This window comes from Nesoenas mayeri (assembly GCF_963082525.1).
Source record: "Nesoenas mayeri genome assembly, chromosome: Z".
NCBI classification, from domain to species: domain Eukaryota; kingdom Metazoa; phylum Chordata; class Aves; order Columbiformes; family Columbidae; genus Nesoenas; species Nesoenas mayeri.
In genome coordinates this window covers 12,788,504-12,814,883 of record NC_137542.1, presented here as the reverse complement: position 1 = coordinate 12,814,883, position 26,380 = coordinate 12,788,504, and positions in this window count along the sequence as shown.

The following is a 26,380-nucleotide window of genomic DNA, read 5'->3' as shown; positions in this document are numbered from 1 at the left end:
GGGCCTCAGGACTTTTTCCCCAGACCTGCCCCCAGGCCTGGTATCACTGCTGCCAGGGCAATGCCCGTGGGAGTAGGGATAGACAGTGCTTTGACTCAAATATCATGGAGACTCTGACATCCCCTTTCTCCTAATGGTCCCAGTCCCTCTGCCCTCAGGAACATCGACTGGGGCACCCCAATTTGGGATCACCTGCAAACATGACAGGCATGCACCTTGTCACCTCGCATGGTCATTACTGAGAGGCTGCTGTGGGACGTCACTTCTTCCGAGCCTCCAGGTAAAGCATGAGCCATGAACCACCCCCCTCTGAATCACCATCTTACTCTGGCCTTTCTATACTTAAAGGGGACTTATAAGAAAGATGGGGGCAGAGCTTTTAGCAGAGCCTGTTGCAATCAGGTAAGGGGTCGTGGTTTTAAACTAAAAGAGGGTAGTTTTAGATTAGACATAAGGAAGAAAGTTTTTACAAAGTGGGTGGTGAGACACAGGAAGAGGTTTCACAGAGAAGTTGTAGCTGTCCCATCTTTGAACTGTCAGGGTGGATGGGGTCTTAAGCAATCTGATCTAGTGAAAGCTGTCCCTGTCCATGGCAGGGGGACTGGACTCCATGATCTTTAAAATTCTCTTCCAACACAAACCATTACATGATTCTGTGATTCTATGATTATCTTTCCAAAACAGCCTCTCAGTGCTCATTAAACTTTATACTTTTTGTTGGTATACATATTCATTTTTCAGTGTTCATGCTTCTATTTGGTTTATGTCTTTAGCATATGAATTTACCTCAAAATCTTAAAACCAGGAAACTGGTTTTAGTTTCTGTTTTTACGTGTCTTCTGTAGTTTTTGTTTCTTTAGTATCAGACACTGTGTTTATATCCATGTGTACAACAAACATACACAAAAAGGAACACCTCTCTCTGAGTCAAATTATCTAACTTTTTTTTTTTTTTTTCATCCATCTGATTGCATACCCCTCCAGATCATAACATCCCAACTTAAAAGAAAAAGAGAGATGGTGACCAAAGTCATGCTAATGTCGAGGCAAAGGACATCCACAGTTCTCCACTTATTCACCAATACAGCTATATTATCATGGAAGGCAACTGTGAGGGACTGTCATGATTCAACTGTGGTCAATCCATGCTGGCTATTCCCTGACACATTACTTGCCCTCTTGCCCCCAGAGTTGTGCTTCAACAGGACTTCTTCCATGATTTTCTCATACACCAAACTGAATCTGACCAGTCTGTAGCTCCTCAGATCCTCCCTTTTTTGTCTTTTTTGAAGATGCATCCAACATTAGTATTTCTTGAGTCTTTTAAGACCTTCCCTGATCACCAGAACCTTTCAAAGGAGCTAGAGAACAACCTTACAAGGACACCATCCAGCTCCTTCAGGACTCTTCAGTACAGCCTATTGAGTCTGTACACTTTTGATTAAACTGGTCTTGACCACACCATGCTAGTTTACATGGAGAGATGATCTGTTTGATGACTCCTCTCAACAGGATCAATAAACTTATATGCACTTCCTCAGCAGTGCAGCTATCTGCTGCTGAGGCCAGAGACATATCTGTTACACAGAATTTGCATATTGCTGCTCTGTGCAACATGCATGGTATGAATACACTTTCCTGGCTTCTCCTTCGCTATACAAGGTGCTGCCAGCCTGAGGAAGAAGCCCTCCATGAGCTTCTGCAGTGTTGCCGTGCGTTTGGTAGGACCAAACTGTGGGGCACAGTGACTCTTCTGCAGAACTGGCATAGTACTATCAACTCTAAACCTCAGTTGTTATTGCTGTTCTTCATTATTCTAACAGCTTTCAGGGTCTCTTAGATTTCAAGTAATTTGTAGCAACGTCACTTTAATATTAGTTTAATATTATTTACAACTGGTGCTTAGAACTGCATGAAACAAATAACTTCATCAGTTCAATTTTTCTTATTCCTTTCTGATTATAATAAAGGATATTAAATATATTATTACTTTCTGTCCATATACCTATACTTTTTCAAAGAGGGATTCTGTCATTCTTTCTTCTATTCCAATGTTTTTATTAAATTTAAAGTAGGATTAAGAGGTGTACACATCCCCTTTAGTTTCTGAGAACTGGTCTAATTATTAACTAAATGTGTGTATGCTTTAATCATGTTTACTTTTTTGGGATTTTATGCCATATAGTGTCAAAGAAAAAGTGACCTAAACTAAATTAGGAAATCAATTTAGTTTCAAAACTAATAATTACGGCTTGATTTGTTAAATAAAGTACATACAGTGAAGAAAAAGAGCTGTATTGAGTGGCCAATTAAAACCATTCAAATGTCATCATTTAATATTCTGATCAACTAATCCACAAATGCATGATAAACAAATAATTTTCTCTAAAATTACTTGATGAACAGTTTTGAATTACTGATATAATAAGAGATAATTGCATTTAGACAAAGGAGGCCAACCTAACCAAATGAACTATCCCTTACAATTGATTTACTTACCTCTAATTAAAAACAATAAAACCTGCCTCATGAATATTTAATCTCAACAAAAACTGTACCAGTTCAATTATAATCATTTGGAAAGGTTTATGTCAAGAAATCGTATGAGCTAGTAGTTCTGATTTCTTTCTTACAGAGCACGAATATTTTAGAATATATTAGATTATTCTTGCCATCTAGTCCTGACAATGAATTGAGCCAATGCACTAATTTCTTTAACAATAGCAGTATTGCAAAATGATATGAAATATATTAGTATAGATTACTTTATTCCTGATATGACATGGATCAGAGCACAAATTTTCTAAAAAAACTCCAGGAACACTGGTCTGCAGCTATATTTTAAAGTGTAATTTAGATGATGGAAAACTGTAATCAAACTTTACATAACATTACAGCTAATAAGTTGCTGAGCTAAGGAATTATAAGTGCAATTTTGGGCATTCTAAAGGAAAATAAACAGCTCGATGTCAGACTTGCTTCTTCTAACTATTTTCTAACATATTGCAGTGCTTCTTGTATTGCTGACTAAACATAAGTCAGTCTCCTCCATAAAACCTGATGTTTCTATGTTCTTTCCTGTTCTAGAGTAAATAAAAATGCTTGTTAAGCAAAAGTCTGGTCTGTTGTTTATAGATGAACTTGCTGCACATTGTAACAAGGCCTCAGCCCATGTACTGGCCCTAATTTAAATCATTCTCAAATGCTGAATTAATTCATGAATTTATTTAAAATTCAAGTTCAGTATACACTTTTTGTCTATCTCCACTAATCTTTAAATTTTCCTAAACTTCATTGACTAATTATAAATTACTGGTTTATCATTTTAACCTGGACATCTTCTAGGGTTCCTAAAGAGTTTGAGTTCCCAGAGAACTCATTCAGATAATGTGAAAATCCTATTTCATATGAATAAAACTTGATCGGTTCCTTCATTTACCTTTGGGTGCGTTTTTGAAGACAGATTAAATATTCTGAAATATTGAAGAAATTATCTAGTGGTTGAAAGGTTTCCTTGTGTTTTCCCCATACAATTTCCAAATAGTAGCTTAAAGGAGAAATTATTTTCATGCCTTCTGATCCTTGAGTGAAGCAAAGGTAGAACTCAAGGAGAAGGTGGTACAGGGGAAAGCACACCAAACATGACATGAAGATGCAGAGCCTTGTCCATGTCCAAGGAAATGAATGAAATTATCTGTACCATGCTCTGTATCTGAGCCTCCATGATGAGATAAAAGAGGGTGTAGTAATTGAGAAGGTGAAGAAAAAATAAAACCCAATGATAAGCCACTTGAGAAGCTATGGTCTCTGGCTCTGATGGGATGCCACAAAATGCAAAGAAAGGACAGAGAAAAGGGATGCAGCATGCTCACAAGGGAAGGCTCTGTGTGGAGTATCCTAAATGCCATTTGCTGTCCCAGGAGGGTCTCATTGGTGGCCACTCAAGTAAAAAAATCTGTCCTGCTTGCTGCACAAGAGGTGCGTAATAGAACTGAAATTGTTCAGTTAATTAAAAACTCACCAGGAAGGCCAGTGTTCTCCCTAATGTTCCTTGTAACATAGCAAATCATTTACTTTTGTTCACATTTAGAAATGAAGATCTCATTTGCAGCCAGAGAAGAGTAAATTGCATCCTAATAGGATTCTCCTATTTTGTGCAACAGACTATGCTCTTTCCTCAATTTGGTGTACATCTACAGTAGTTTCATCAAATTATTTGATTTTTTCTATAGTTATACAAGACTAATTAATGTAACTCTGTCAGGAAAAAGGCCAGAGGTCAGTTGTGCTAATAGCCATGTAGTCACTGTGGGTACAATGGTACAATGGAAGTATGTACTGTATGTATGGCTGTTTTTCAAGAAAGAGGATTTGATTTTCCCTCAGTTGATAAAGGAAGAAAATTTATCCATATCTTATTTTTGAGCTGTGATGTAAACACAATGATGTCCTATTAAGTTTTCTTCAGTTTGAAATAAATAAGCATAAAATTTGCATAATTGAATTTGCACAGTGAAAGTAAATATGTTCTTCTACCTTCAAACCTCACCCATTCATTTCCTTCCCTTTACCTTTTCAGAGCTCTGCATTGTTATGCCACTTTGCTGCTTGCTGCCATAGGAGGTATTTTTGACAGTAGTATCCACTAGTCTGTCTACCAGGCCTGAATATGCCAGGATGTTTTCAGAACTGGTCAGATATATTGGACTGGACCAAAGGTAAAATTCTAGACTGACCCACTCCCGAGGAGGTTTTCAAAATGATCCACCATCAGTCCAGCATAACCCTTCAGCACAGGATAAAAAAACGATCCGTGCTCTGAATTCTGTAGGTTTTATCTGAACAACGGCAAAATGGCATTCTGACAGTGAAGGACAAACCTTCACAGTTCCCAGCTGTTTTGTTTTTCTGCAAGTTTGTAACTGGTTTTCTGTAACTTTGCTGGTTTTAGATTGGTGAGCTTTTCAGATGTCATATAATGCACTTGCCAAAACTGATAATCAAAACTTAAGATTAACTTGGCTTTCTTTGAATACACTTGATAAAACTGTTTACTGCTCTTCAGATTGTTAAAGATAGTGCCTCAATACTAAGAAAAAACAGGCAAATATCAAAATAAAGTAATGGCTATATCTGAAATTCCAGGAAGAGTATTGTTGTTGACTGTTTGAAAATAAAGAATACCAGTCAGCCTCCATACTGACTGACATGCCTAAAGGTTAGATCTTGTCACCATCTGTTGTTCCTTTTTTTGATTTAATATTAAAAGTATATTTCCATATTCTGGTAGCTGTTAAAAGGCTCTCTCAGTGCAAAATGGAGTCTGGTTTTACTTTTTCTTCTTTGTTTGTTTTTCTTTCTTTCTTCCCATTGACAGGGATTTAGACTTTGAATATGTCGAGAAATCATTTATATATCATCAAGTGCAGGAAGCTGAGATCTTACTTTTAGCAACTTGAATGCAAAGAGAATGATAGGACAACTTAAAAGAAAATGCTCTCCTTTTCCATTCTTTCAAATGGTCTAGTGAATATAGTCTACACGCAACCTGGTCAGGTCAGGAAGGAAAACCACAAAAAAGGAGTCTTGGATATATTGTAAGAAAAGGAGGCTTTCATAGTGTTTTTTGTTGTTGTTGTTGTTGTTTTATTTTGTTTAAACCAGCAAAAGACCTGGGATACCCCTGCTCACCTAAACCGTGGTTCTATGCATAATGCTCCTTATTATACTAAACAGAAAAATTTGATCCATACAAGGTAAATAAAACATCACCAACATCAACATCATGTCATTTCTATAGGGTCTCTATAGGGTACTTTCTGTTTGTAGTTACTAAATGATTTCTGTTAGATGCTAAGATGGGGTATTAAACCAAAAGTGTACATAATAGTATTTTGAACTTGTTAGGATTGCCTTAAAGAGGGTAAGCCTTAAGCTTTCCAGGCCCATTGTATGTAGTGACATCAAACCTGCCTATCATCTTCTGGCAAAATCTGAAACATTTCATATATGGGGAAAAAAAACCACATAACTTCATTTTTATCTTTTTGTTTGTTTGGTTGGTTGGTTTGTTGGTTGGTTGGTTGGTTTTTTGTTTGTTTGTTTCTCCTTGGTTCCCAGAAAGTTATTTGATTTTAACTGAAGTAAATCACTTTATTGATTTCAACAGCTGTGGGGACAGTATTTAATATTTACATCATGTCATCAATATAGGAGATATTTTGGTGTTATAAGTGGCAACATTAAACGGTTGTATTTAATTCCAATAGTTTAAACACCAACACAAGGATCACTGCAAAATAAAAGCTGTTGTGGTATATTAAAGAATGAACAAATGAATCATCTCCTCCTTTCCAAGAAGATTTGAATCAAACTTTAGAAATACATATTACTTATAATATGCATAATTAGTGTAATTAATATTGAAATACATTTAAGTTCTCTGTTACGCTTTGTGCTTAATTGCATTATTATAGAAGATAATATTAATCTAACTGGTGTGTTCTGAACAAAAAGTTGTCTTTATCTTGCTTTTCCTATAATGTCATTAAGTAATGGTCTTTGCCATATTTGTTTTCTTTTTAAATTTTTTTTGCTTGTTTGTTATTTTGCTCCTTGCCTCACCTTGCCTCGCCTCCCCTCCCCTTTTCTTCAAAGGATTACATAAAGGAATGACTTTTTGTGTGAAGATGCATGAAACACGTTCCTGTACCAGTTTTCGCCAAGCTGCTCACTCCCAGCTAGTGGGATGGCAAGTAGAATCAAAAGGGTAGAAGTGTAGAACATCCTGGGTTGAGATAAAGACAGATTAATAGGTAAAGCAAAAACTGTGCATACAAGCAAAGCAAAATGAGGAATTCATTCAATTGGGTGGGTATGTGTTCATATCACCATACAAAATACTGTGAAGAAATTTAACTCAATGTCAGCCAAAAACAGTGCAGTTCCTTTTGTTTCTGTTTTATTAGGGGGCACCTGTGGGCCATACTGGCTCCACCACACCCCTAGGACCAGGAGTTCCATGTCATCCTCATCCTGCTCAGTGACGCCCCCTCCCACAGTCCAGTGTCCCACCATGCTTGCATTGATCACAGTGCAGCTAGCTGAGATACCTGTGGCATCAAAAGTAGCACTAATTTGAAAATACCCTGAAGAAACAATATAAATAAGCAGCTGCCTTGTGCTGAGTGCCCCCAAATGATGATCCATTCCCTTGATGCAACTTTTAGGACTAACAACCCAAGCCCATTAAAATGTTATCCTCCAAATGGGGATTGTAGAAATTTAAATTAGATCATGCTACCAACTCTTTTCAGAAAAACTAAAACTTAACTAAGAAAAATTAAAATCTATAAAATGTTAAACCATCCATTATATGGTGGTGACATTTGTGTAGAACTCTTACAAAGACAGTAAAATCACAAATTAAGCAACAGCAGTCTAAAGCAAAGATACTCATCTATATTTAAGCTTGAAACTATTGTAATCATACATACATATATATATACATATATATATGTATATATATATATATATAACAAAATGATACTAATGCAAAACCAAACAAAAACTGCCCAATGAACCCTAGTCAGGTTTTTCCTGATAGGCTGTATGATAGGGCTTAGGTTTGTGTTTCATAGCATAGCTGGTTATATTTTGGCATGTGTGAATTTATGGAACATAGCCTTATGAACAACACGTCAAGCAGACTTTTAAATGGAGAATGAACTGCATACTTCTGGAAGCCTAAAGCCATCCATGAGTTCGTGTGTGTTCAAAAAGGAATTCTGATTTTCACTGAGTCTCAGATTTTAAATAATATTTCTTTTAGATTTAGCTTAGTGATTTGTGCTATGTATCACAACTTTATTGATAACTTCTGCTCGTTAGCTTCCAGATATGATTATTGTATTTACATATTCTAAGAGAAGTGTATTTTGTTTGCATAGGTCTCAGTAGTCTGTCCAATTTTCTTCTTTTTAACAAGCTGATAGAATCATAGATATCTTCTATTGCAAAGCCTGGATCTAGCTCTAGAATATCTGCCTCATTTTGAAAGAGGAAATGTTTTAAGTATCTTCTTATGGGATTATAATTTCTTGCTCCTCCCTTCTTAAAAAAATCTGTGATCTCATCTACAATGAAAAGGGTATTTATCCTGGGAGTTGTGACACTTCCTTCTCTCCTTCCTTTTATTTGAAATCTATGAACATGCTTTGTGTTCTTTATATTCCAAGAATATGTGCCAACCTGACAGCTGTCTTCTGCTTTTAATATAACAACCCTTTTTTTACTGACTAGTTTGTGTTAAGTTCTAATGATCTCTTCTGTGTTGGTCTTTACCTACATTCTAATTACTTATACCAACAGGGACATTTGGGGCTATGCCCTATTCTACCATTTTTTTGTTTCAATTTCAAGGATTAGCCACATCTGAAAGCTCCCCTGTTACATGAGCAATATAGGTGGTCTGTCTTAGAAGACTGAAAATCCACTAGGGCAGGTGCATTTATTTATCAGGTCCACCAGGGTAGGTGTAAGGCGCTAATCACTCTGTCATCAAGACTAAGAATTAAAGGAAACAGTGAAATAAAAGAACAGAAGGAAATTTTAATTTGAAACTCTAAAGGCACATCAATGCTCTGTACATTGCTTATGGCTTCAGTAAGACTTCGTAATATGCCTGTATGTGTCTCCTCTAAACCTTTGAAGATGCACACTTAGTTTCTGAAGTGTATGGCAGCTTGAACAGATCATAAAGGAAAAGTATTGCACTGTTGATAGAAGAAATTTTGGATTCTAAGTTATTGGTTACAAAATGCTTCGGTGAATGTCTGGGTATTATTCTGGTTTAGAGTTAGTTCAAGGGAGTTCATACATTTTGTTGTGTTGATTTCTTTTTTGTCTCATGTGCCAGATAGAGACCTAAGTACCAATTCCTTGGTTGCTTCTCATCAGAAGAGAAAAACCTTGAACACACCATTGTAGCTCCGGTTCCAAAGGGAAAAGATGAGACTTAGAATGAACACTGGAGATTCAACCTAGCTTCCAGACATGGCTTTTAGGCCTGGTTTTGTAAGAGACACCTTGGTTAGATTGCTTTGTATTGGAATTAGACCTGTAAATAATACTTTTTGGAGAATCAAAGGGTATTTACCTCAATAATATTGATGTTGTCTTTGTCCAATAAAAAGTTCATTATCCAAAATGGGAAGGGAGTGGGATAATATAATCTAAAATTAAAATTAAATAAAAAGAAAATTAAAAAGAAAACCCAGTACAGTTTTAAACCAAATCAGAGAATCACAGAATAATTGCAGTTGGAAATGACCTCTGGAGATCATCTAGTCCAACCCACCTGATAAAGCAAATTCACCTAGAGCAGATTGCACAGGAATATATACAGACCTCTCTGGGTAGCCTATAAGAAACAGTGGGAATACTGGGACTGAATGAAATTAAACTGTGTTTATTACTGATTTTCCAACTGAAGATCTCTGCTTCTCCTTTTGTGTTTCTAACTGTTTTTCTTAAGGTCTGTTTTTCTTAAGGAATAGCTGGTCAATGCAACATTTTCACAAGTCATGCGAAAGCTTTTCTTAAATCCAAGAGTCAAGGGTGAAGAGGAAACAAGCACACCATGAACTCCTTTTTGCTAGATGTATATCTCTTTTTCTGTTTCTTTTCTGCATCACCACACGCCCCCCACCCCCCCACCCCTTATCTGTTGATACCATAAGTAGAACTGCCCACACTGTGGGTGATGTAACTCTAAACATATCAAGATGCTCTTACCTTTAGAGACTTGTACTCTCTCTTCCAATATTGAGGAGTACAGGTTTTTATTTATCTGATGCCAGTCACTACTCTACTTCTTAATCCCTTCTCAGAAATACTTAGTCTAGCTTCTTTATGGAACATTGGTCACTGAAGCATTGCTAATCTGATCTTATGAGACCATTGCAGTGTTCATTGCATGCTTCAGATTTCAAATAGCTTGCTTTAAATTCACCATAAAAATCTTATTTTTTAATCAAGCACAACTGAGAATAGCCACATTTGAAAATGTTATACTTTATATTCTATTGATATTAAACATGAGGCTAGGCAGAGGGCTCTCACAAGGAATATAAGTACTTTCCAAAAATGCTACCTGAAATGGCAATACTATTTAAAATGGCAAAAGCAAACAGCCAAAACCAAAATGAAGGTTTCTTTTACAAATATTACATTTACTGTGGCTTCTTCCAGTATTTGAAGAAGACAGATAATTTGAATCTTCTAATCACCACAAGCACTGTCTTTCTTCCTTTAAATGGTATATTTGCAATATGTCCCTTTTTAAGTGAGCATTTCAGTCTTGGTTTAACAAAGAGTATGTTCAAAATTACTTTAGAAGGTAATGCTTGCTTCTATTAAAAATATGTAAACAATCAATTCTGCCTAATTACAGTAGAAAGACTAATTTGTGTGTACGGAGAAAGCTTTTGTTGGATATTTTTATGGGCTGAGTTTCTTCCAAACGTTTCTGTAGTCAAGCTACAGAGACAAATCATCTCTGTTAAAACATATGTGAAGTTAATGGAGAAGTTTTATGGCTGAATTCAGTGAATGAAGTGTGCAGCTGCAGTACACATCTCCTATGTAAAGCAAAACCAGAATTTATTATCTGCTCTGCCTACCTCCACAGATTTTTATGCTGAAACTATTCCCTTCCTTTTCAATAACTTTACCCTCTCCTGGTCCACATTTCCTGGAGTATGGCAGAGTTGATTTCTTGGTGTGAGATATGAACAAAAAATGTGAATTTGAGAACAGAAATATTTGTTGATTGACTAGATAAAACATGAAAAGCCTTAACATCATGAAGGCATGCTGTGAATAGCCTTGCCCTCTCAAAAGATGTCAGTATTTTTCAGGGTTGAGTTTTATATAGAAGGTCATATAATGGAGTTCTGTAATTCTCCCTCTATCTCTCTCTGTGTTCCCCTCCCCCTCCCTCTCTCCTTCTTCCTCCTCTACATCCTTCTTGGTTCACTTGGTCTTATTTCTCCCTTTCTTTTCTTGTTGGTAAGGAAATGAGGAAATTCTTTGTGTCAGTTGCAATGTTCATACATTTATTTGCATTAGATACATTTTAACAGAATACTGGTTGAATCAATGGTCAAAGAGGCAGGAGTACAGCATTTTGAAGGGATCTTACTGATTAATTCTCAAAGAGTTATTAAGGTAGTTTGTTTCATACGAAGGCTTTAAACATATAGAATAAAACTTTTTAAAGTCCCTTTTTTCATTTATCATCATGCAACAAGTAAACATAATTCAGGCTGTTAATTTCATGCCAGTTTTTTGGCATTAATCTTCAGTAAATAAAGACATGTCGCTTGTACTTATGTAACCCAGAAATAAACCAAACAAAATAGGTAGAGATGTGTAGATGAGGTCATTCTTCAAAAAAGGTGAGGGTGAAGAAAGGTATACAAAAATATAGATAGCTCCAATGGTACAAAAAAGTTCAAACAAGACTGGCACAGTGGTCTGAACAACTAGGGAGACCAGCTTAACTTTCAAGAATAGGCTAGATGCACTCAAATGTTGTCAGGATGTGGTTCTTCACGTGGCACAAGATGTACTACAATTTTTAGGAAAATATATATTTAAATCACTTCAACTTTACAGTTGTGCTTAGAGTCTAAAATGTATGTGAGAGACAGGAGAGAAAGAATGGCCCCTGAATAAATCTCAGGCTTTGTTCCAAGATTCTTGATACAAATCTTTTACAGCAAGGACAAATCCTTTACGGATATTTCAGAAAAGCAATGAATACTTGCCAAAACAGAACCAAGCAGGAAGCATAAATGCATTCTGAAACTCCAGACGTATGTAAAATCCTAAGTACAAAATACCTACAAAGGAATGAGAATATACTGAGCATAATGAAGAATGACAACATTTTTTTATGTCCTATTCAGAAACCTAAATAAGGTCATTTCACTGTTCCTAGCTCTAGAAATGGAGACATTGCAACAAGCAGAAGACATTGCATTACTGAGTGTAGGATCACAGAATGACTGTAAGCAAGCCCTGGAGGTCATCTTGTCCAACCTCCCTGTTCAGGCAGGGAAACCTAGACCCAGTTGCCCAGGGCTTTGTCCAGATAGATTTTGAATATCTCAAGGTATGGAAATCTCCCTGGTCAAACTGTTCAGTGCTCCATCACCTGTATATTAAAATAGTGTTTCCTGATGTCCAGGAGTAACCTCCTGTGTTTATTTGGAATAGTACTGGCAGAAGAAAAGATTATACTAATGAACACTGTGACACTTTTGAATCAAAGTTGTTACTTATCTTGCTTTTGAAACTTGGTGGTGTGTCAGTCACACACAAGATTTTTAAATCCTCTTAATGATCTGAAGTGCACATATAAAGGAGATACCTTAATTTTTCTTCAAGAGAAGATTGATATTAATTTGTTATAATAAAGCTATGTAGACTTTGCTGAAGTATTTCTCTCTTGTTGAAGTTTCAGTATGTTCAATGAAATGTTCTATAAATGTTTCCTTTTACCTATCTGGCATCACTTCTAGCAAATCCTTCCCTTATACTCTGGAACTGGGAATTCCTCCCTGTTTGAAGGCAGCATTTTTTCAGTCTCTCCCAGTTTCAGTTTCATTTTGAAACTCAGTATTGCAAGAGATTGTTTGTGTATAAAACACTGAACTCTGAGTAGTCTGAGGTGCATGTACTATTCACCCATTCATGTTGATTAAGCCTGAATATCAAGCTTCATCTTTCAAAAGCATCAACTGTCATCTGACTTCCGTGGAGCTCTGTAGCAATAAATTATTTTTTATTGTTGTTTTTCTTTCAGTTCTGGCTTTTTCTTTTTGACTTACATTGTAGATTTGAAAATTTCTAAGCCTGTGTATGGAGTTGACATCTCAACATTTTTCTGGAAGGTATATAATTACATTTGCCATTAAGCACTGCCATTTGCTTTGATGGAAACAGAACTGAGACAATGCAGCACACTTAAGACATTTCAGCAACCCAGCGATTCACCAAGTTCCCTGTCATGTTCTTTGGCACTGCTGGGAATTTCCATTTCTGTGATCTTTACTTTAGAGTTATATACATTATTACATCATATAATAAAATCTTTCCACTGGTAGCATAGGAAAAACAATTCAGGAACATAAGTTTTGTCCTGGAAAGATTTCACTTTATATGGTTTTTATTTCAAGTAGCATCTCTCTTTTCTTCTTGCCCTCCCAGACACACAGCTTTTTCAAGTAAGTTGAGGGAAAAGCTAACTGGAGAATTGCAAGATACATGTCCTAGTGATTCAACAAGAAGGGAGGCTCAGGTGCATTATAGCAGGTACATCCCAAACAATGAGTCCAACAACATCCAAAATACAGTATTCTTAAGGTATCTCGGCATTGTAAAATTAGCGTCAGGGAGCTGAGTCAGATTTCTTTAATTTCTGATGAAAAGGTGTTTCAATGAGAGCTGAAAAAATTCTACAGAAAGCAGAGGTTTTTAGAAAAAAAATCCTGTCAAAATGGGTAATGATTCATAATTTATATTGCATGCAAATAAGCTAGGGATGAAAAACAAAACAAAACAAAACAAAACAAAACAAAAAGCCGTTCCCTGCCTATTAACAAAATAGAATAATTTCTTTCATTGCTAATGCTCATCATGTATGTCATATAACAGGTATTCATTGTAGTCCTAACAAAAGTTTTTCCTGTACTATACTGACAGTGTTCAAGAAGAGACTGGACAACACCCTCAGACACATGGTGTGAACTGTGGGGTTGTCGTACGCAGGGACAGGAGTTTGACTCAGTGATCCTTGTGGATCCCTTCCAACTCAAGACATTCTATGATTCTATGATTCTCACAAGTACTGACAGTCTAAAACCACCCTAACGTTAGTCATGTACAACTTTCTAAAAATTCCAGGTGGACACATATTTCAGGTGCCTATCTCTGGAAAAGGAGTGTCAGCACAAAGTATTCCACAAGACTGGTAGCAAACAGGAAGGACGATTCTCCAGCCTTCACATAAAATCAATTGGTTTGATCAAGAAATAAGTGCCTTCATCAATTTTTTTTTTCCTAGATAGACAGGTTCAAAATTAAGATTTTCAAAAACTATCTCACTTGTTAATAGGAATGATGAAAAGGGGAACTGTTCCTTTTCTGTCAGAATAACTCCCGTGACCCCAAGCACAGGCAGTGACTCACCGCAGGTGACAGGCACACAGGCCAGCCTGGCAGAATCTGCTCACCACACACAAGACTACCCAGTGTATCATTAACTTCAAATCCCTTCACTGCTAATGATTAAAAAAAAATGGCAATTACATTCTTCAAGAAATAAGCAGCAACATTAATGGAACATTTATCAGGTAAGCAGAAATGGAGGACTTGGAGAAGGCACTGCTTTCTTTTTCCTTCCTAAAGATGGCACTGAAGTTACTATACCAAAGTTACTAAACTAATCTCTTGCTCTCATAATGTATCATAAAATAGTCCCCAGCTTGTGGTAGCACTGAATCTTCAGAGACTACCACTTTGCCAACCAATTTACTTTCCATCAATATAGTTTTGGACCAAATATATCTGCACCTTTCCTCTTTCTTGCTTTATTTACTGCTCCTATCAGCTCGTTATTAATGTCCAGTGTTTAGATGTTTTAATTACATGTATTTTCTTTTAGTTCTGGTGATAGTGCTTCCTCTCACCTATCATCTTGCATTTTCTGTTTTTAACCTCGGTATGTACAGATTGTCCCTTGCAAAGCTTACAGTGGTAATTGCAGGAGGAAGCTAATTTTGGTTGTAATATCTATATTTTAGTGTGTTATAAATATCTGTGAATTGTAATTAAACATTCCTTTTGCAGTTGGCATCTCTCTTACAAATTTGAAAAGACAGAATTAATGTTCTGAATTGTATTACCAACTTTTCCTTTCATGTTTCTTTTGTACTTAAGTCATTTAAAAGAACAAAAATGTTTTGTACACTAGCAGTCTTATTAGCATCCTACACTCTGGCCAGTCCCAGGTGTTCTGATGACCTACTGCATGTAATTTCCAAATTGTAGAATTGTAGATGTAATGTGTGAAGATTTTTTTTCTTTAAAGATTTGTCTTGCAGCTTGAGGAGTACTGAAGGTTCTGTTTTTTATGTAGGTAATAGCTTGCAGTGGTCAGCACAATAGGTACTTAGAAGCCAACAAAAAAAAAAAAAAATAAATCCCCACAACTGGACAATGGAGATTTGTCTGACCTTCGAGGGAAGTGCTGGTGCATGCACTTAAATAAAGCAAACACTCTTGAGATTCTCTATCCAGCTTTAATGAAGCAAATAACTAAAGGAGGCAATACGTGCATGGTTTATCTTCTCTTTGTTTTTGAACACATTCCAGTAGGGTGACTCACTAACATTTTGTTTAAAATGGAAATGACAAAGTGACTGGGCTTAGAGGTCAGAAAAAGTACAGAGGCACAACAGTGGGGTTGAGAAAATGATCAAATTAAAAAGGGATTTTGGAACCCTTCCTTGGAAAATGTTTCCCAGTGCTGTGAAGGTGATGTGAAAATATTGTTGTGAAAATATTATCATAGAATTGTTTTGGTTGGAAGAGATCCTCAGGATCACTGAGTCCCACCATAAAGTCCCTCTAGCACTAAACCATGTTCCTAAGAACCTCCTTTCAGTAGTTGTAGACAGCGATAAGGTCTCCCCTCAGCCTACTGCTCTCCAGACTAAACAGCCTCAGTTCCCTCAGCCGCTCCTCATCAGACTTGTGCTTCCCTGCATAAATTTACCTTATTATGCAGCACAAATTATCAAAATTAATTTATTATAAAACTGCTGTGCCTTCTTAGGTTTCAAATGTTTGTAATAAATAGGTCCAAGGTTTCTCTGACTTAAAAGTTGCTTATAAAGAGCACACTTGATAACTTCACCCGGAAGGTAACTTGGAACTTGGAACTTTAATCCACAGGACGTAAATACAGGAGGAGGAAAAAGAGAAAGGGAGTTTAGGTGGGGTGACTCAGTCGCTGCAGGGTCACTGGCTTGTATTTCAGCTTTATTTTATTTAATATAATTAAAATTATTATTTATTACCAAATCTATTTCCCAAAATAACAAGTTACTATTGACAGCACGGGACAATTTTAAAAGCATGGCTTGATGAACAGGTACTAAGTCCATCTCTGGGATGTGTGTTTCAGGAGGCCTCTGTTTCCAAGAGCGTTGATTAAAAAATTTCTGTCTATAAATTGTCATAAATTGGTTTCTTTTGCAAAAATATGAAAACCTTCCTATTTTACTTCATGCTTTCCCCAAGAAATAAAGCAACCACCCCAAACTCCTTCTTAGTACGTAAGGTGCTATTCTCAAATACATATAATAAATTTGGGGGGAGAACACACTGAAATAGTTCAGCAGAACTTATACTACTGAGTTAGATGTTAACACATTGTATTAACACATTATATTAATACAAGTGAATAGATATTAACACATTAAGTGGAGTGGATGGTCTGCTGAAGTAAGCGTAGTCGATCTCAAAAAAAGCCCTCTTTTGTCGTGTTGCTTTCAAACTTAATGAAGCAGAGAGCTCTTTTCCTGCCCAGATAAAATTTCCACCCATCTTCAGAGGGAACTACTAACCTAGTACTGTCTGCCTGTTAGCTTCACCAGAAAGAAACATGTTCTAGTTAAGTCTACTATAGACTGTATGTTGAGTCAGAAATTATCACAGAATCATAGAATGTCCTGAGTTAGAAGGCACCCACAAGGATCATCTAGTCCAACTCCTGTCCCTGCATAGGACAAACCCAAAATTCACACTGTGTGTCTGAGGACATTGTCCAATTGCTTCTTGAACACTGTCATGTTTTGAGCTGTGACTACCTGCCTAGGAAGCCTGTTCCAGTGCTCCACCACCCTTTGGGTGAATAATCTTTTTCCTAATGTCCAACCTAAATTTCTCCTGGCACATCTTCCTGCCATTCCCTCAGTTTCTGTCATTGGTCAGCAGAGAGAAGTGATCAACATCTGCCCTTCCTCCACCCCTTAAATTACATCCATCCTGTTCCTCACACGCTGCTTTCCCATCTCTGCTGTATCACAGGAGAATGTATGCTGTTGCCCTCTTTCTTTGGCATCTTAGCTACATATGGCTGTGCCTCAGGACTTCTATAACTGTTGTCACAATAAAAGCACTTTCCAGTCTGCTTCTGACACCTCCAGATACCAGTATAGCAGTCAGCTTCCAAAAATGGAAGACTTTTTTCCAGCTGTCTGGTCTCATTCACTTTGTTGTCATGACATAAATAATGGTGTGATGGGAATGTCTAGTCACAGGATGTCCAGGATAAGTGAATTGCATCCCTAAGAAGAAAACAGCTCAGATGAGTTCTAATAAGACAGGAGATAATTCAATATACCTCTGTGTAAAACATGACATCATGATTACTCAATATTTAGTACAGGCTTTAAAAGTCTAAGTTCTTCACCTTATTTATTGCATTGCTAGGTATATGTGGGTAAATTGAACATGTTCTAATTTAGGATACTTACTTTCCACTCCTATTAGATCTGTTAGCAAGTTCTTCAGAGAGCATAAGTCAGTGCAGTCAGAGGTTAAACTAAAACCTACATTAGCTTGTTGGCTTTTTAATGACTATCGTAGCACCTTTTAATACTTAGAAGCAAGTCTTGGAATGTTATGGTAAACTGAGAAACTCAGTTTTTATTACCTTATTTTTATTAGCATTAATGTTTAAATAACTGTTGTTCACTGCAGTCTTCAGGCAGGTATAACTTGGGGAGGAAGGAATGGAGTGAAAAACTAATCAAAACAAGAAAACCTCCCACGATTCCTATTTTCGTATTTCAGAAGGAAAGTGATGCTTCTCAAAGATTTGGATGCTGGAATAAACTTCGCCCAAGATAAGTTTGACAGCAGAAAAGTGGCAAGAAGTTAAAGAAGATGTGCTTAGTTAATAATCACGTCTCTGGACTTATGAGCATAACACCTCGACCTGTGTGTTGTTTGTGTATATATTAAATTAATATATCTATAAAACATACAAACACCATCCCACTGTCTATTTCCAAAGCACTTGTCACAGTCTTTTCTAAGGTTTGTACTGAATTAAAATATCACCATAAATATTTCAGAAGTAGTAATTAAATGCCCTTCTTATGCCAGCTAAAATATTAAACTGCTGTTTCTAAAGAAAAATGATGGCTGCACTCCTGCTCTCATTTTAGTGAAAGACCATTGTTTTACAATCCTACTTTATTGCTTTCACTCTGGTCCTTTGGGAAAGCTTGAGTGATAAAGCAGATCTTAACAAATATTCTAAAGATTGTAAGGTGATGGCTTTTTTGAGATCTAATTTTGGAAGATATTTTAGAATTTTACACCTACACTTACTGGTTAAGTGTAGTGTACTTGTTAAACACAGTGGTAACAGCTACAGACAAAAGCCTTGAATCTGTGCCAGGGCTTTGCACTGCAACAACTACAGACCTTCAGTCTGAGTGAAATGAAGCAGAAACCACATTTCTGGAAAGCCCTTGTCATGTCCACTGAATAGCTCCTTTCCCAGTGTGTAGGTAGCTCACCTAGGAAAGACAACACTTTCTAAAATTACCGGAACTATTCATCTAAAGAAGCATCGTGGTTCTTTCCAATCTCAATGGTAAATGCAGATTATCTTGTTTTCTGTCTCTTCATTCTGGTTTTGAGTGGGATGTTGCCACAGTCTTCAGCAAAGTTCTTAATGCGTTTTCCTTTACTGTGGAGTGCTCAGCAGCAGATTGTTATGTACACAGAAAAATGCCTGTCTTCCTGCTCTACTTTGCTATTTTTGGTTTCACACTCTCCTAATGTGCCAGATGTATCTAATCAAGTAAGTCTTTAGAACAACCTCAGTGGTGCTGAATTAATGTGAATCAGGCAGACTAATACTTGGTAATTGTAAGTTTGTGCATTCCCAGACAAAACACTCACAACCTCTAACATACACCAAAAATGAAAAAAAAAAATTAAATTGCTGCATTATAGAGGAACTAAAAGGTTAGGTTTACGAGCACTTAGTATGATTCATACTATCTCCAACCATATACAGTCTATAAATTCTGTAGTCACCCATTAAGAGAAAGCACCGGTCTCAACAACATCTGCCAGAGATGTAGATATTACCTGAAAGTGAATAGTGGTCAAAAAAAATAAATGTTCCAGCCTTTTTGTCAAGGCAAAACTTAGTATTGAATCATCTCTGTGATTTTCACTTATTACCCTATTTTTAATCATACATATTTTGCCAGGTCTAGAATTTGGCATACGTTATTAATTAAAACTTCCCACAGATGATAAAGGCTCTTTAATGCAGAAATGCAGTCACATGGATGCACACACATGAAAGCAAACTCCTGTCTGCTGCAGTGGATTCTAATTATTATTCGCCCCAATAGCTCTCCAAAGCACATTCTCACAGGAACATGCAAAACACAGGAAAATACCTTTTTTCCTTTAAAAAATAGAAGTTTGTGGGAAGACATTCTGTTCTCAGGAAGTAATATGAGAGAGGGAAGTAGAAAGGGAAATGTGTAAAGAATTTGTCAATTGAAAGCAACTTCAGCAGTTTACGTTTGTAGAGCAGGAATGCTGAATCCACACTGCTCCATTAGAGTTATAAAACAACCTAGCAGGCTAAAAGCTCTGGGGCTGGAGACTATGATATGTATTGATGGAGAAAAAAGTGAGATATTGTCCTGGGTCTTATGCTGGACAATATTTATGCATGTACGTATGTATGTATTTATTTAACGATTTGCCCACTTGGTTGAAACCATCTGTCTCGTCCTAACAGATGGAATAAGGGATGAGTTAACTCTGAATGTGACATGCTTCCTGACTCAACAGATGAGATCAGATGTGACTTAACTGTGTAATTCTGTGTGGTTATGTGAAGTGAATGACAGACAATCACTCCAGGGGTCCAATGGAATTTTGAGTTTTACTAAAAGTACATGTTGGAATACTAGTTACAGCGAACAGTGGCTTGGCAAAAGTATAACAACAAAAGTCCTTCTACAAGTGATGTAGTGGCAACTATTAGTAGCTATAATACACCTGACAAGAATCCAACAGCAGAGCTTAAGATGATGTTACTCTTACATGTTCAAAACGAAAGCAAGAAAGAGAATGGCAGAGAGGGAAGCAAAACTAAGGTATAAGAGAGAGAGAAAAAGAGAGCAAGATATTACCAATCACGGAAAGAGAGACAAAGACATAGAGATATAGAAAAAAAAAAAAAAGAAAAAAAGAGAGAGAGAGAAGGAAAGAGCAGAGAGAAAGGAAGAAGGAAAAGCTGATGTTCCCACAGCGGGTGGAGGGTCCTCAGGGTGGTGGGTTCCCTATCAGTGCTGTTTTAGGTGAGTTTTTTTATAGCTCTCTGAGTGGAGGAACATCTCGGGGGGAAGGGGTGATTGCAAAAGATCAACAAGTCTCGACAAGTCTCGGGCCATGTTGAAGGATCTCAGCTTTTCCCCTGGGCATATCAGAAGACAGAGCTGTGTGCCATCCAGCATGTTCCCCACCTCTGATATCAGCCAGCTGGCCTGGGCTGTGGCTTGTTAACTTGTCATTGATATGGAAATCACGGTTCACCCTATACTGAATGTGTAATCTCCTGTGGCTGGGTGAACTGGTTTTGCCACAGTATTTTGGCCATGATTCTTATCAATACATGACACCATCTAAATGAATTTTCTTTCTGTTGTGAAATCTTTATCTTACTTTGCCTTGTGAGATCTGCGTCACAATAAGGTAGTATCACCTGATTGCCCAGACTAAGAGCTTGGGCTGTTCAGCCTGGATAAGAGTAGGGCCAGGGCTTGTCTTATCAGTGTATATAAATACCTGAAGGGAAGATGGAAATGACATGGATCGAGGCTTTTTCCAGTAGGGCCCATCAACAGGACAAGATCTGATGAGAACATACTGAAACAGAGGAGGTTCCCTCTGAACATCAGGAAACACTTTTTTACTGTGAAGGTGGATGAGCACCGCCGCAGGTTGCCCAGAGAGACTGTAGAGTCTCCATCCTTTGAGTTATTCAAAAGCTGCTTGGGCAGCTGGCTGTAGGGGGCTGTGCTTAAGCAGGGAGGGTTTGGTTAAGTTGACCATTAGTGATCCTTTTCAACCCTGACCATTCAGCCATTCTCTGCAATGGAAAGAGAAACAGACCTGGGAGCACTGGGGACTGAGCAGGGTCCACTTCAGTGGAACTCTTCCCTTCTGTTTGGCACTCTTTTGTTAGTCTGTAGGGAGCTCAGTAAAGGAAGAGAAGTCAATTTACTTCCACTTCATTGCTCTGGCTAATTTTGTGTTTCATCAGCCCTTAGTTGTAGAACTGCTTGTGTGTATAAACTATATCATACGAGCACTCCAGCTTGTGTTCAGAGAACTGGAAATCCAGTTCCCAAGCTTGAGTGAAGAAAAGAATAGTCCTGAAATGACAAGTTAGTGTTTATCCATTCCCCATTGCCAAGCATGGCAAATATTTTCTTGAATTAACTTGTGTGAATGACTACTGTGTAGTTCATATGCATTTATGATTGCTACAGCCTTGTCTTGTTTATCAATGTCAATAAAAGGAAAAACAGAACAGATGCAAAGTCAAGCATCTCGTTTGTCTATAGTATTCCTGGGGCTCTGAAAGCTGTCAATTTTACGAGCACTTTGCAAATAGTTCCAGAAGTTGATAAAGTGTTCTTTTTTTTCCTCATGCTGTCATACTGACAAGATGTTGCAGCTAATGTCAGGGTGATGATAAGCCTAAGAAGCCTGGATACAGTTAAAAATGTCTTGCAGCTTTACTGGACAATGTTAGTTTTTAAAACTCCAGCTGAATTGGTTTGGTTTAGTTTAATTTCCAATGTCTAACTGTTCTTTGCTTCCTCCAGTAGCTCATTGACCAGTTTTGATAAAATTTGACAGAAGTCAAATGTCTGAGGTCTATGTCTTTACTGTAATGAGGACTCCAGAGCCAGACTCAGCACTGCAGGTGGGGTCTCACCAAAGCAGAGTAGAGGGGCAGAATCAACTCCCTCGACCTGCTGGCCATGCTCCTTTTGATAAGCCCAAGATACTATTGGCTTTCTGGGCTGGAAGCACACATTGCCAGTTCATGTCCAGTTTTTCATCCACTGGTACCCCCAAGTCCTTCTTGGCAGGGCTGCTCTCAATCCCTTCATCCCCCAGTCTGCATTGATACTGGAGGTTGCTTCAACCCAGATGCAGGACCTTGCACTTGGCCTTGTTGAACCTCATGAGATTCACATGGGCCCAGGTCTCTCCAAATTGCACCCCATCCATCAGGCATGTCTACCTGTCACAGATGGAATTTTACATAGCTTTGATTGAGCAGCAGTTCAGAATTCCTTTAAGTAGATCACAAGTTTAATACATGATTTCTAATAGCTGTTAATCAACGGCTGATTAATAAAGTGTGAAAAAACAAATCAATGGGATTTGTTATAATTAAACCCAGCAACTTTGTCGAGGGTTTTGATTGTGGACTGACAATAAAACCCTGGCAGATGTATTGTTAACCCCCTCTACCCTTCCTTCCGCCCTTCTGCCCCTCCCTCTCCCCACTTCCCACTAAGGACAGGTGATCAGAAGGGAAAGAAGGACAGAGAGAAGAGAGGTGGAAAAATTAAAAATGTTTTACTAATGCTATTAGTAAGAATAGAGAAAATAATACAAAATATACAAAACCAATCTTGAAAGTCTCAGCAACTGCAGAGCCGGCACCTGAAATCCTGGATTGGACTCTGCAGCCAACCGGAGCTGGATTCTCTCACTAGGCCTCAGTTTGCAGGGACGACTAGCAAGGTCCTCTCCTAATGTCGGCCATAAGCAAAAGGGAAAAAAAGGAAAGGGACGAGATACTCGTGATCTCCCACTTTTATATGAAATATTCATGTGATTGGGATGTCATACTTAGTTGTCAGTTCCTTGGTCACCTGTTTCTCGTTGCCCCTCTCGTGAGAGGTACATCCATGCTTATCAATAACTTTGCATTCCATTGCTATGTTTACCAAAACATGTATCTGGTTCTCCAGGAAAATGCAGCTGATATGAAGGCTTTAGCTGACGGGCAAATTGACTAAAAGAGAAACTTGTTTTTAGCAAAACCAGGACAAACCTGAATGCAGATTCAAGAATGACAAGGGTCACGTTACACTTACGAAGAGATACATCAGATCACATACACAGAGATACAGATATAAAATCATATACGTACAGATTTATAAAACACACATGCCCATGCACTGATCTTTGAATACGTAAATATACGTGGGGCTCACATGTGCTCATGAATCCTTGCATACTTGAACATATGACTCTTCTACCACATGGCGCTCTGTCTCCTGCTCCACTGAGACAGCAGACTGAAGGGCCTCACTAACACACATTCCCTCAAATGCTGGTATGCTGCCTTTGGGTTTGTCTCTGCTGCACCCGCTTTCCTCCCCTTTCCTCTTCAAATCTAGTTTAAAGCTCTTTCAATAAACCCTGCTAGCTCTTGTCCAAGGATCCTTTTCCTTGTTTGGGACAGGTGCGTCCCGTTCGTCAGTAGCAGACCAGGTGTTGTGTAAACCGACACGTGATAAAAAAACCCAAAATTCTGCTTGTAACACCAGTCCTGCAGCCAGATATTGATCTACTCGGTCTTCCTGTATCTTTCCTTATTGTACCCTGCAACTGAGGGAACAGAGGAGAACACTGCTAGTGCTTCTGATCTCTTAATCAGTCATCCCAACCTATGAGTCCTACTTGATTGTCTTTGGATTTTCCTTTACAATCTCATCACTGCCTACCTGAAAGATTAGTAGAGGATAATAATCTGAGGGATTTACCAGGGCCAGAAGTTTTCTCTTTATGTCTTTAACCCTGACCCCAGGGAGGCAGCAGATTTCCCTAAGAACTGTGTCTGGTCTGCATACAGGGCCTTCTGTTCCCTTCAGAAGGGAGTCTCCTATGATCATGACCCACCCTTTTTAAATTGTAGGAGTTGTTTTGGCGGGGGGTGCAGACTGACTTGTCCTCTGTAACACCTCCAACTTAGTTGAACCACCTTCCTCAATATTGTTGTTTGGCTCCACTTTCAGAGCCACATACTTGTTTTACAAGGGAACCTGAGGAGGTGAGGTATTCACAGCAGAGACCTTCCTACTTCTGCACTAGGCAGGAACATGGTGCCATTGCCTCGTGTTTCTCGAGTGTCTATGTTCCACCATGCAGAGAGAGGGTCCTCTGTTCCCTGTGCCCTGCCTACCTGCTGAACCTGCCCCAGGAAGGGTAGGGTGTAACTCCAGTAGTCTATCTCCCTCTTGTACTCCCTGATACTCCTCAACCTATTCACATCCTCTGGGAGTTCTGTCACTAAGCAGAGGAGTTCCTCTACCTGGGTACACCTCCCACAGCTGTGCTCACTGCTGTCATCCAGTATTGGTGGAGGAGCAGGACACACCCTGCAGCCTGACACCTGGGTGGCATCATCTTCCCATCAGGTCTTGGTCTGGGCAGCTGCATCACTTGTGGTGAGTGCCAACCTTACAGAAGCCATGGTTTTCTGCTGAGAGAATACCATACTCCCTGGTTGAGCTGACAGAACTTCCTACATGGGCTTTTGCACAAACTGTCCAATGTATGTATGTAATAAAAAAAAACCAAAGTATGTATGTACCAAACTGAAACAATTCAGATGCTCAAAGAAAAAAAAATATTGTTTCTTAAAAGAACAGAGATGTTTCTCATAAGAAAAATTGTTATTGACATCTTCAGAATACCCCAAAATTAAAAAAAAAGCATTTTCTATCTGGCTTTGCTCATGTGATAACTCAAAAAAGATAGACATGTAGACAAGAGCTGAATACAAACCTTGTGAAGTGACATAGTTAAACCTAGAGAAAAAAAGATAGAAACTGTCACGGAGTCCATTATTGTCTGTTAGGTCTCCTGTTCAGATAGAGGATGTAAATTAGGTAGTCTGATTATTTTGGAAAAAAAATCTATGGTAATATAGACTATCACTTTTTCTTATCCTTTAAATAGAAACAAAATATTTTTTGTGAGACATTTTTCAATAATACTAGTGTTTCAAAACCACAATTAAATGCAGAGCCTCCTGGGACTAAGAAAAATAAACAGGGAGCAGAAGACATGAGAAGGCTTAACAGTGAGATTTAGAGGTTTCCAAGGCTATGAGCATTTACTGAAGATGACGTTGTGATAAGTTACTTGACTCAAACATAATTATTTGTTCAAATAATAACCCAGAAGCTTGCATTAACTTAGCCCCCATAGCACTGGCAGGACAACTTTGTCTGAACACCTCAAGTACCATGTCTAGTGAATGCCTCTAAACAGAAGGCTCAAGTACAAGTCAACCACGATATCAGATTGTATTTTTTTCCCCATAAATCAGAATTTTGCTTATACATTGCAAAAACAGTATGAAACATTAATGAAAGACTATGATATATTTACCCCATTGGTCCTGGTGAACTGAAGCAGATCATTGGCTTTTGTTGTAACTTTAGATTGCTTTGCTACTGTGGAAGAATGGTGTAGTCAAAATCATGGGGGATTTCTTTTTAAACAGTATTACTACTTTGTCAAGGCTGTTCTTCTGCTAACTTTTTTATGCTATCTTCCTCAGGCAATAAATATTAATGCTGTTTTAAATCATAATAAAATCAATCAATCAATGAGTTATTTTTTTCAAGTGTTGCCTCCCACGACTTACTCAAGAAGTTAAAAGCTTTATCTAGGGCTTTGCTTTCTGGTGTAATAAACTAGCGAGATTAACAATTAACAGATAATTCAAGGCAAAACTCTGCAAGTGATGTCTTATTCATATATGTCCAGAAATATTTGATATACCATTTGACCACAAGCATGTTAAATTACAGGCATCTTGAAAGACTTAATTCCAAACTTCACTCATCTATAGAATTAAATCATATCACTTGTTACACTGGTTTCCCGTTCCTGAGGAACTAGCTTTCTTTCTTTTTTTTTTTTTTTCTTTTTCTCTGAAAACAGGTTGGATGAGGCTTGAGGCTTTGAGCAACCTGACCTAGTGGGAGGTATTCCTGCCCAAGGCACAGAGCATGGAACTAGATGATCTTTAAGGCACCTCCCAACCTAAACCATTGGGTGATTCTATGATTCTATAATGTAATTCTGTACTACTGAATGTTATTTATAATTAATTGAACTAGTTTTGAAAATGCTCTTAGTATATGCTACTAGGATGTTC